The sequence below is a fragment of the Stegodyphus dumicola genome, chromosome 3 (genome assembly GCF_044657685.1).
Source record: "Stegodyphus dumicola isolate Sdum_Otavi_A_Nest chromosome 3, ASM4465768v1".
Taxonomy (NCBI): domain Eukaryota; kingdom Metazoa; phylum Arthropoda; class Arachnida; order Araneae; family Eresidae; genus Stegodyphus; species Stegodyphus dumicola.
This window is the reverse complement of record NC_140770.1, coordinates 62520032-62532815: the sequence shown is the minus strand read 5'-3', so window position 1 is coordinate 62532815 and position 12784 is coordinate 62520032.

Below are 12784 nucleotides of genomic sequence, written 5' to 3'. Positions count from 1 at the left end.
AGTTAAAGTGACTGACATAAATATATCTCCTCTTCTCCCAGAAATCAAAGAGAAGAATAGTTAAATTTCGTACAAACCAAAGGTCTAAGTTTAGATCCATACCGTCTGAATCTGCTAATCCCACGACTGCTGCTTAATATTTAAACAACAAGAAAATTCATCAACTGTAGAAATTCCATTCACACCAGACAGCAAAGCAGAATTGGCCGAGTGGAATTGCCAATCCTCTGTCACTGATACTAAGATTCTTAATCCTGTTTAAAACTCTTTCTCATTTGCATAGTCTGGTGGAGTACACAAAACAATAGAAGCGCAGGATAGATTCTAACTTAAAGAGGAAAAACATATGAATTAAAATAAACCTTACATATGGGAGTTCATATTTAAATCCTATTTATCTAAAACTGTAACTTACACGTCAAAAATATGCTAAATTAGAAGTTCGCAAAGGTACTATAGAGATACTAAGTTTTTATCACGTGTTAGTGTCTGTGCTTAGAACGGATAACATTTCTAGAAAGTATAGCAACAGAAAATTTACAAATTTTTAACTGTGTGTTGTGTTAACAGTTGCTAGAAGCGATAGCTTGACAAACTGTTACAACAACTCTTTAGACACACAACCTTTGGATAGTCAGTTTTAAGTTAAACTCATACCACAAAAGTTACTAAATTAGTCGATTGATACAAACATTGGTGCAATATTAAATAGATATTAATGCAAATATTAACATTTTAAACAAAACGATTTTGCATACAAGTGCATTTTTATCTAAGTATAATCGGAGAGATATTCTTGCATTTGCCGGCAATACATTTGCATTTTAATTCTCTAATTTACACGAAATTAAAGATTAATTTGCATACAACAACTGGCATTAAAAACTGTCACTTGTAATTAAAATAAGCAGGAATAACATGTTCTATAAAATATGATCTATTACAAAAGTGATCATTTATATTTTTTATTATTGATAGGAAATTTTTAAGTACAACTGGTATTTAATTATCTGTTATATAAAGTTAGCTCGTATCGCTTATTTTCCTCTTATTAAAAAAAGAAGTGTTAAAGGAACTACATGTATGCACAGAAAACAGAAACGATTGCTTAGAATCTGTCAATAGTTACTTAAAATTTTATTACAGGTCCAGATTATTTTACTTCTATCCTACGTTTTAGAGCTGCTTATTGCATTTTCTGTGTTTACGCCAATATCACTTTGTTGACGAGAGAGTTCAAATGCTTTGAGTATTTGCCCTGGTAACTTTGGAAACGTCGAAGTTAAAAGTCATTGTTCGCCACCTAAGCTTTATTCAGATGAGACAAGCACATTACGCAGCACTTCGGTAACTTCACTTTTCTGGATTTCATTTACAAAAACTGTCAATTTTCCTCCCGTCCCAAAGGGAAAAAAGTGTCGTCAACGTCATGTAGTTTTCGGAGGACCATTCGGAACGGGGCAACTCCCCATGCCGACTGACGAGTAGAGTTACCAGGTGTCACGGGACGAAAATATCGCAGGAAGCGCGAGGGTGCAGCGGAAATAGAAGCGCAGGATGCGGCAGTGGGGCCCCCACTCGGGAGCTCACCGGCGGGACCAGGTGGATATCTTATTTTAGGACGCCCCCTCCACCGTATCAAAGCGAGCGCTGTGTCTGTCTGCCATTTCTGCAACTGTAATCGTCGGGTTAGATTAAAAATGCACACAAAATATGTCCTGCAAAAACTGAATAATCGCAACACGTGAGTTGGAGGCACCTGATGTATAAGCAGAGTGAAGGAGAGATTTGAGATTCTCGGGATCTTCAGTTTCTATTTGCAGAAACCGAAAATGTGTTTCTAACCCTACTTCCTTTTTTTAATGAGGTTTTTTTTTTCGTACCTAAAGTCTGAAGTTTGTAACATGGTTCTCTAATATTTGTAACAGGGGGATTACGTAATGAAATATTTTAGAAGGAAGGAGTGGCAATATTTCAATAAAACTTTCTTCAGGTAGAAATTTCAGAAGTTTAATTTAAGTGTTTCTCTTTTTAAGATGGTTTCACTTTTATTGTCTTCAGTTATTGCAGCTTAAATTTTGATATATGAGCATTCGCTTATATTGCGTCTGGATTTGTTTCGCTTAACTTGGAAAATAATATTTTAGCTTTATTATTTATTATTATTATTCGTAGAGTTGCTGATTGTATCTATAGACTTTAAGTACTATTCCGTAGAAATGATTGGATTGGATTGAATGGAATATTTTAAATTACGGCAAAGTATTCTAGGATATTTGCGTAAGGATAGAGATGTGTTCGTGTAGGACTTCCTAAGGGATAGTTGGTATTCGTATATAACTTCCCTAAGGGATAGTTGGTATTCGTATAGGACTTCATAAGGGAAGGTTGGTATTCGTATAGGACTTCCTACGGGATGATTTGTATTCACATTATATTTGAAGAAAACCAAGAAAACACTTATCATCCAGACCCAAGTCGAAACACCCGTATTCAGTGGTTTCACTGAAACTGCCGCGTCTGAACGGACCACCGAAGAATCGATGGTTCTAGTCATGTGAAGACGAATTATGTATAACAGGAGCCGAGTCTAAGTTCACGTCTTAGCCAAACCACTGGGATTTGCTCCCCAGTCCACTCCTAAGAGGAGATAAAGTACAATAAGTATATTATGCATAGAGCTAGATATTAATCAGACATTTACAATTTTGCGTTTCAGTAAAGGCAGGATGCAATACATATACATTTAGACATGTTTTCCTGCCAATACTCAAATGATACCATTCTAGTGTGCTAGAATTTCGATCCATATGTTTTGCGTCATTCCCTTGTCAGTGGTAATCATAGCAACACTGACCCGTTTCTTAAGCTCTCATGTGTTATTATTGAGAGTAGATTTATGTACAAAAACAATTCCTAATGTACACAAACAATCCTAAAAACAGAAGTCACATGGTGCTAGATCAGATCTGAAGGGCCCACAAAAGGCATGGACCAAATTCAACTGCCTCATGGAGGTTTGTCATAAAACCGTTGGCAGCACATAGAGGACTTTTAGAATGAAGAAAATCTTTTTTCCGCCGAAGGAAAGGCTTATATTTATAGCAGCTAGCTGGAATTTTAATGCATCTTATATTGTAAGGTATTTTTCTCTACCTTACTGCGTGCCTTTATGATCTAACTGGAAACACGTTCAGCAAAGCGAGGTGTCCGGAGTTTAAATACTGGCAAGGATATTGCACATTTTCACAACTCCTGCTGAAAATTAAAATGTCTTATTGTCGCTATGAATGGCGCTGAACTAAAATGTGGTGAATTATAGTTCGTCCCTCTCAGAGTTTGGCGATTAGGCCGCCCCTCTTCCCAGTCGCCCAGAGGGGAGGTATCGCCAATGGGAGAGAATTTAAGTTATTTTCCCCCTTCCTTATTGCATGCTTTATTGGAAAAATTGGAAGCACATACGGCTAGCAGTCTGAAGGTCCGAAGTTCGAATCCTCGCCAGGTCATCTCATTTTTCACTTCTTTTGCATCAAAAAACGTAATGACTTCCTAGAAACATTATGTAATTTAGAAACAGGATACATGAAAAATGCGCAGTGCCTTCGCCGGTACTCGAAGCTGGATCTGTCATATATGCGCCGAGTGCGCTAACCGTTACTCCACGAAGGCATGCAGAAAGGAGGGAGACCGCAGCGGTTCTGACGTGCAAATCGATCTTATATACTACCCCTTTTAAAGGGCGATTGGGGATTAGGGGGCCCAGGCACCAAATTCTGGTGGTGAAGAATCATCATCCACCACCTTTTAGTTCGGCGCCACTGTACAGTCATTAGGATTTTTGAAGTAGGAAACACGAAAACTGAGCAATGTCCTCTTCGGGACTCGAACCTGAACCTCTCGAATACGCATCCAGTGTGCTAACCGTTACACCACGAAGGCATGCCGGAAGGAGGGAGAAAATGCCTTATATACTCCCCCTTTTATAGTTCGTGAGCCACTGTAGAGACATTAGGTTATTTAGAAGGAGACATAAAAAATGTGCAATGCCCTCGCCGGGACTCGAACTTGGACCTCTCGAATACGCGCAAAGTGTGCTAACCGTTATACCACGAAGGCAAGGAGAGAGAAAAGGTATGACAGCATCATACCCGTAACCAGTCTATGTGTTAGAGCCAATCTATGAATTAGGGTCATATTATATAAAAGCACAGCAGATATATATTGCGCTAATTAGAGCTATATATTTATCAGATAATTACAACTTTGTGGTGTCTTAGGAAAGAAAGGATGCAATATTGATAAACTGGAAGTTTTTCTCTCAACTTGTGGATTTTTGATAGCATTGAAATAAGCTTTCAGGTTGTTGTAGCTCGAACGTTGTAGTAGTTTTCAGGTTGTTGTAGCTCGTTTTCAAAGAACCTGGTGAGCTAGTTCACAGTCAAAGATATACATCAGGATATTCGAAAGCACCGCATGAATGTAGGTCATCATCCTTCAGTTCAAAGCGTAAGCAGCAAAGGGCTCGTGCCCAGTAAAAAAATCGTGTTAAAGCAAGGTGTCTGCTAATGAGTGTGACACTGATTGCTAAAATGTAAAGAATTTTTTAAGTTGGTATTCCAATATTTCTTCCACTACCGAGAGCATTACAGCACCGTTAAGGAATTAGTTTTACGTTTTGAGTGCAAAGAAAAGAAAGTTCCATGTATATGCATTTATTGCTATATAATATTGCACGTTTCCGCCTTTATTAGTATATAATTTAGTATACACAGGGTATTGAAAATATAGTGTTAAGTCCGATGAATCATATGCAGTAGCTTGAACTATAATGCGTTGAATCAATGATTAACATATTTTAATAAGTAACTATGAAACACTAATAAATACCTCATACCAACATAACCAAAATGTTAGATTTTTAATAAACCCTATTTTTTAATTCTACACTCATGTTCAAAATTTATTTTAGCGTAATAAAAAATAATGATATTCCATAAAATAGCAAATGGATGTAATTCATTTTTGCACGGAATGTGTAAAAGACAAGTTTAATTAGCAAAATTGAATCAAAAGTGATAAACGATTTCTGATACCCAAATCAAGGATATTGTTATGATGCTATGAAGTATCTTGTTAGGATGATCCAATTCACTTTGAGCAAGCGTCATCTGACGAAGATGTTCAAAGTGCATATCTGAATGAATTTCTGCAATGCAACATTTGATTTCACTATTTAAGGGCTCAAAACAGTTTGTTGTGACTTCATAGTATCATTTAGAAGAATCTGTGAAGCTGCGAATCATCGGCAGTTTAGAAGCGGATCAGACAAATATGAAAGCAGTGAGAGGTGTGAGAATATTCAATTGAATATTCAAGCCAAATAACAGTCTCTACGTTAGGAAAGCAATTACAGAATTCTGGAACTGTTGTAAGGCGACTTGGACAAGACCGTAAACGAATAACAGCTGCTTCTCAATGTCTATATCTGGTAATAAATGCCTGGTGCAATGAAAGACTCCTGCTCGGGTGTTAATTCAAGAGCTTGTATTCGCCAGTAGAGTTATTGCATCTTTGCAAGCTGTATACAGAAGACTTAACGAAAAAGGCCTTTATGACAGGAATGGTACGTAAACTTTGTAGATAAATTGGATACGAGAGGAAGAGATTTTCATTTTCAAAGGTCTCTGTCATACATTGTTTTTATATTGGAGATCTTATTTTAAAAATTGAAAAACCTAAATTCGCTACGATATTTATATTTTTACTTTTCAAGCCGGGAATTTTTTTTATCTAACTGCAAATAAAGTTTATTTATAATTAAATAAAGAAATAATGTCTGCGAATGCATCTGTTGACTAATCATATTTATTTATTTACCATCAGATGAGCAGCTGCACCGCCTTTAAGACATTCAGCTTTTATGCTCAACTGATGGAATCATCTACCAACTGTGTTGTTATATATAAAATACAATCAAATTTTAGAATTTTGATAATTACATAATAAATATTAAATATCAATAAATAAATAATACAATAAATGATATACATAAAAAGATACAATAAATAAAAATTAAAAATTTAGATTAGATAAATGCCCAGATACAATGTTGTTATATATGAAGTCAATATAGTATTAGAATTTTGAGAATTATATAATAAAAATTTAAAAAATTAAATATATAAATACATAATACCTAAATAAATATGTAAGTAAATAAAACATAAATACGTAAGTAAATACTTAAGAAGATCATTACAAATTTTGAAAATGAACAACGTAATGCATGAGAATAGTAGGGGTTGAGAATGTAAGTTTTGTAAAGAGTTTAGAATAAGAATATAGTTTTTGATTATGGAGAATGAAGAGCAGTAACTGAATAAAAGTTGATGAGAAATAGTATTTGAATGAATTAGATTGACTTGAATGAAAAGTTCTTAAAAATTCTTGATAGTCATTCTTGAGTAAAAGTCTTGACTAATAATCTTGGGTTGAGACTATATTTAAGATTAATATATTATGGAGATGAAGTTAGAAAATATTCCTAAATTCTTGATTGAGCTTGGGAGATCTTGAAGATGTACTTAAATAAAGATGGTCTTGAGTGAAAGCATTAAAATGAGGTAGCAAAAAAGGATGGCATATTAAGTAACGTAAATGAACATAGAATAATATAATTTCAAGTTCCTTTAAGACTATCGATGTTTGCGGAGATATAATTTATTATATTTTGAAGATGTTTTCTTAGAATATTAATTTTTAATAACTGTTGAAACCATAACTGAGAAGTTAAATTGTATGCTTTAAGGGGAAAATCTTTAGTATAAGGTTGCAGTGAAAAAGATAATAATCTATTGTGCTTTCATTCCCGCAGGTACAGAGATTTGTATGGCGAAGTCCGAATCTATGAAAGTATTCTGTAAATGGACCATGAGCTGTTAGGAAAAGTGTAATTGAACGGTTGATAGATATTAATGATCTGGAAGGATTTGATATGAAAGTAAAAGTTTTTCTGACGGTCGTTGTTTCAGCCCAGGTTTGCTTTCATAAGTGCATTAATTCTGTTTCTAATTTGACTAATCATACACTGGTGTGCAAAAATTAAGGACGAGACGGTTTTTTTCAATATAACTTTGTACAAAAGCTTTCCAAATCAACATATTTAATACCGTAAGATCCCCAATACGTAAGGACATGAGTAATGTAAGCAACACTTACTAAAAGAGAAATCAGAGGGATAAAAAGAAGCTTTATTGAAAAAGTAGCATGGAGCGCAATGAGACTGAAGGCCGAAACATCCCTGTGATGGATGTCCAGCAAGAAACATCCGGTCTTTAATAGGGTTTATGATCTCCCCTGACTGCTAGGCAGGTTTCACAGCGTCTGCCCATGCTGAGAATGAGGGTGTCAATGAGTTGTTGAGGCATTGCTGCCCATTCGTCTTGCAGCGCCAATCGAAGCTCCGGAATCGTTACTGGTGGTAAGGTACGAGCTGCCAAGTGTCTGCCTAGAAAATCCCATATATGCTCGATGGGAAGTCTGGCCACGGTAAAACGCGATATCGGTCGTCCAGTTGCCTGTGTCGTGTGTCTAGCGATTTCTCCCGCTGTCTGCCGCCTGTTTCTTCTGGCCTGTAAGGCAATATACCGGTCATCTGCAGGTGTGGTTCCTTGTGGACGACCACTACTAAACCCCCGGATAGCTGTTCCTGTAGTTTGAAATTGTCTCCAAAGTCGTGAAACGATGCTGTGAGCGATTCCGAACTCTGCAGCCACACTTGTCACACTGCGGCCTTCCTCCAACTTCCCAATGATTCGACCTTGGGTAAAAGCATCCAGATGTCGTCTAACAGATTGATTATTCGCCATTTCTCGCTGAGGCAGCAACTCGGTGTGATTTTAACTGCTATACGCGTGCAATCTCTTTGCCAGAAATACTGATCCTACACCGACAACATGTTTTATACTACTCAGACACTCCCCCATTACGTCTACCTGCATATCTGCGCATGTGCTACCGTACATCACCTGACTTAATCTCCTGATTGGTCTTTCTGTCCGCTCTGCCTCTTCGTTCAGCTGATATGCTAATTTTTCGACTTCGTCCTTAATTTTTGCACACCAGTGTATTATGTAAACCCTGCTAACAGATCGCACTATTATACAGGTCGGATTTAAAGGCTTCTGCGAGAAGCTAGAGTTTGAGATATTGTGACGTCAAACGACCGTAAAGAAGAAAGGAAATAAAGTGTCGTATGCAAGGATATGATGATGATGTAGTAGTAAATGAGCTGAGCTTAATTTCTGAAATTAGAAGTGCCAGCGCCCTATGGAAGACTGTCAAAAAGGAAAGACACAATAAGTAAATAAAAACTAGAATAATTAAGTAATTAAATTTAAATTTTGAGAAATGCAAAGGTATAAATAAAAATGTAATATTTTATTAAATTAATTATAAATAGTTAAATAAAAAATAAATATCGGACCGCGTCTTACTTTCGGCTCCGACTGGAATTACAATTCCAATCAGAAGCTAAAATCTTCCTCAGCTGATTTCCATTTGAATTTAAACCCTGTTTATGCACATAATGTACTATTTCAAGGAATGATAGATACATAAACCATTCTTTTTTTTAGCACACCAATGAAATATGGTAAAACAATTAAAGCGTCGCAAAAAGAGAATAGTAAGAACTCTAGAAACAGTATCAGAATATGGAAGGAAATTTTAACGGATAGATGTAGCTTTGAAAATAAAGAGAGTAGAGTCCAAGACTTCCTGATCTCAATGCCCTGTCAATATAATTAATTCCAGCTGTCGAGGAGAAATTTTCTCTGAATACGATCCGATAAGAGCGTGAGAATAAACGTAAGAATACTCTATACAACTGACAGTCGTGGTCCTCAGCATTCGTTACATCGTTCAAAAAGTGCACAGGAGCTCTGCAATAGGAAACCACTAGCATGGCACATGCGCGACCAGGGCAGGCCGTTTAGCCCTTTCAGGCACAAAAACTTAACCCGCTGTCACACATTCATTGCATTTTTTGGAAAATAAGCCTGTGACATGTGGATTGGTTGGGGGAGGGGCTTTTTTTCTTCTAAAGTCTCAAATTCTGTCCAAGGTTTGTGTCCGAGAGAAAGACAGGCCTGCATTTTAAGAGATATTTATTATTAAAATAAAATTTGCTTACTGAAATCTGGGATAACTTACATAAAAGAAGTGCCGGAACCCTTTTATGTAGGGCTTCGGTGCGCTCTGGCTAAAATTATGATTGATCTCAAAAACTGAGACCTGAGCCCTGCTCCATTGGGCTCCGGCGCAATTTAAGCTTTGAACGAGTGTGGCATACAATGGTGTTCAGGCCACGTGTAATAGAAACAGACACGCATGGTTTTCATTGTACATTGTGCAGAACATAATCTAAATATAATTTAAAAAGATGGCACTGGAGGAAACATATAAATCTGCTAGGTTTTTTTTTTTTTTTTTTTTTTTTTTTTTTTTCCCATCAGTTGTATCGTCTGCTGCTGTTTTGCTTATAGCATCGTTCGCTGGCAAGAACTGAAAACAGGAACAATGTACCAGGATGGATCGTGTAACACGAAAATGACAGTAATAGTTTCATGCCCAACTTTCTTGTGCTGGCAGATAGGATGCTATATATGCCTTAAATTTTAAGCCTATGCTATGTATGCCTTAAACCTATGCTTTAAGGCTTAACTCACAGGTTTGTTAATGTCACGAAAAGTCTTAGCGGCATAATTCTGACTAGCCAAAGGAGCAAGGAAAGAAATGAAGCAATACAACGAAAGAAATAAACTGGAAACTTTTGACTTTGCCTTATTCTTAGTTATACAGTGCGAAGTTTATAGGATGTTAATTGTGTAGAATTAAATCAAAGCTGTTCAGACTGACAAGTGAGTTATTGTTCCATCTGAAACGTTGTCTGTTAAGTCCTGCGAAAGCTTAAATAACCTTTTTATTAAATGTTTAAATTAACAGAAAGCATTAATAAACTCCGCCACTTGCGAATATTTTAAAGTAACATAGGCTGAAATTTTAAATTCAAGGAATAATACACTGATTTGTCTACTTAACCTGGATCAGTAATTCAATGACACATTTTAACGCTGGCTGGAGAAATGGTTAAAGCCGGAATATTATCGGCGGAGCTGAGCGATAGAACGTAAACGCACGCAACGCTTCCAAGATCCAAAACATTCGAAACAACAGACCTTAAACATTCTACCATCTAATTTGCATCCTGGCATCTGGCAACTACTATTTAATTTGCATTACGAAAAGAAGGTTTATATAATAAAAAATTTTTGAAGTATCCTAAAGTACCTTTTAAGTTTTAGAATTAATAAATATTGTTTCAAAGCCTTTGTAACCTAAAACCGTAGATGTATATTAACACATGGATTACTGGAGAATGCTTTGCTTAAAATTAGCACATGAGAAGAGAATTTGAAGATCTGGTGTCTGTTGTTTCAGAGATGTTTTAGCCATTAGGAAGAATTAAAGAGTTTTGCCCGTGTAGGACCAACCAACCAAACAAACAAAACACATGATGAATTAGGCGAAGAATTAGTGATTAATAGATCCAGAATCTTATTTTAGACTAACTGTGTTTTACCCAATGATAAATACTTTACGCACTTGGTGTCGTCATCGCTTCCAAAGTATGAAGAATGTTCTGTATGCTTACCAAGTAATTCAACCTGCATTTATTACGAAAGCAAATAAAAGAAAAAAACGCGACAAAGCAATTCATTTTGTGCAAAAGTTTCCAGTTGATGTGTCATCCACATTTCCATGCCAAGTATATTTAGTTAAGGCATCATTTAAAGAGGAACTTAATAAAATTAATAGCATCAAAGGATTAGAGGAATTGTTGATAATAAATCACAGTTCTCTTCATCGAGTTTTTCTGATACATAGTTTGCATGCATCACGAACTTTTAATGCTTCCTATGATTGTATCTAATGCAGAACCATCATTCTCAAAACTAAAATTAGTAAATAATTATTTGCGAAGCATTAAGGAAAGCGTCTCCAGCTTTAATCTTAGTTGAGAATGATCGAGCTCAAAATATTAATCCTGGTAATATAACTAAAATGTTTGTTTCTTTAACGGGTTAGAAAACAGAGATTTGTGTAACGCAGGTGAAAAAAATAAAGTATACTGAATAATTTTTAATTAACATTTTATCTTAAATATTGCATACGTTTCATATCAAATAGCTCTATAGGACATCAAATAGCTTTGGCTATCATATGCTTTTTGACTTAACGAGATTAAACCAGGATAAAAAATAACATATAATAGAGAACGAGACATATAACATATCAACGAGACATTTATCGAAATTTTTTCACTCGATCAAAGTGTATAAAACTGTTTTAATTATATAGAAAATGAACAACCGTAACTGGAAAAACTAAAAGTGGTTCAGATTGGGAGAAACAATAAAGAAGGAACATCGCATTATCCTTTGTTGCCTCGGGGCCTCCAAGTCTCTAGTCAAGTCCTGAGCACACTCTTGTCCTGAGCACCGTTTAAGCAAACACTGTTTAATATTTCATACATATTCCCGAAATATTCAGCACTCATAGTCTTACAGTGTGAAATGCGTTTTGGTAAAATGCCTGAAAAAAAAAAAAAAAAAAAAAAAAAAAAAAAAAGGCCAGCTAACAATTTTCAGAAACTTTCTTTAGCAGGTATCAAACTACGGGGGAAAAAAAAAAGAGTAGAATTAAATCGAGAGAACTCTAGAAACGAAAGGAGTGAGATGCGGTCTTCATCCGCCCACGCCTGCGGGGTTCGACAGCTGCTCGTGCCACCCTATTTCCTCCCCGCCTCACCAAGAGGGATGGATTTGAGCGGAGTTCACCGGAAAAAAGGGATTCTCATAAATCGCGCTGTGCGTCACAGGCGTCGCGTGGCCGTCGCGTGCCGCTTCCCGCGTGGTCAGCGCGTCGGTCTCGCGTTACCCAGGGCTCGATAAGGGCATTTTGTGCGAACGGGTTGAGGAGCACTGCCCTCTGGAAGTTTAAATATAGCTAACGTCGGTATTCGCTCGGCTCGTTGAATGGATTCTTTCTCAGTTAAATGATTAAAAAGTTTTCATGATACGCGGACGTAAATTATTACACACTTTTGATAAGCAATTGTAAATACCGTATTTGCCGGCGTATACGACGCACTTTTTTTCTTTGAAAATTGGTCTGAAAAACGAGGTGCGTCTTAAACGCCAATACTGCATTCTATACGTCGATATATTTATTGCGTCAAAACGTCGTTTGTGAATGGGTCAAAGTTTCATGAGATGCTGTGAAAACAGAGACAGTAGTTAAATTATATAAAAAGTGTGTCATTAGTAATGCACTGGATGGTACAGAGGACAATCTGTTGTATGAGGACTCAGATGCTGATTTAGAAGAGGTTTCATGTGACTCTTCATTTAGCTCTGGAGATGAGTGTCTTGGTTTTGAGGAAGAAGATTAAAAGGTGTTCTTTCCCAGATAGACTGGGTATTTGCTGAAAGTATTACATTGTATTACTTTATATTTACAATACTGTAAATTCATTATAATTATCAGTAATAAAATTTCATTCTTCAAAAACGTATATATAAAAAGAAGTGCATCTTATACGCCGGCAAATAAGGTACTATATATTTTGTCACCCCATTCTTGTTTCCACATGTGGAAACGCACACTTTTTTTCCATTCGTTCATAATTTTTAACCTACAACATAATTTTATATCAAGTTAT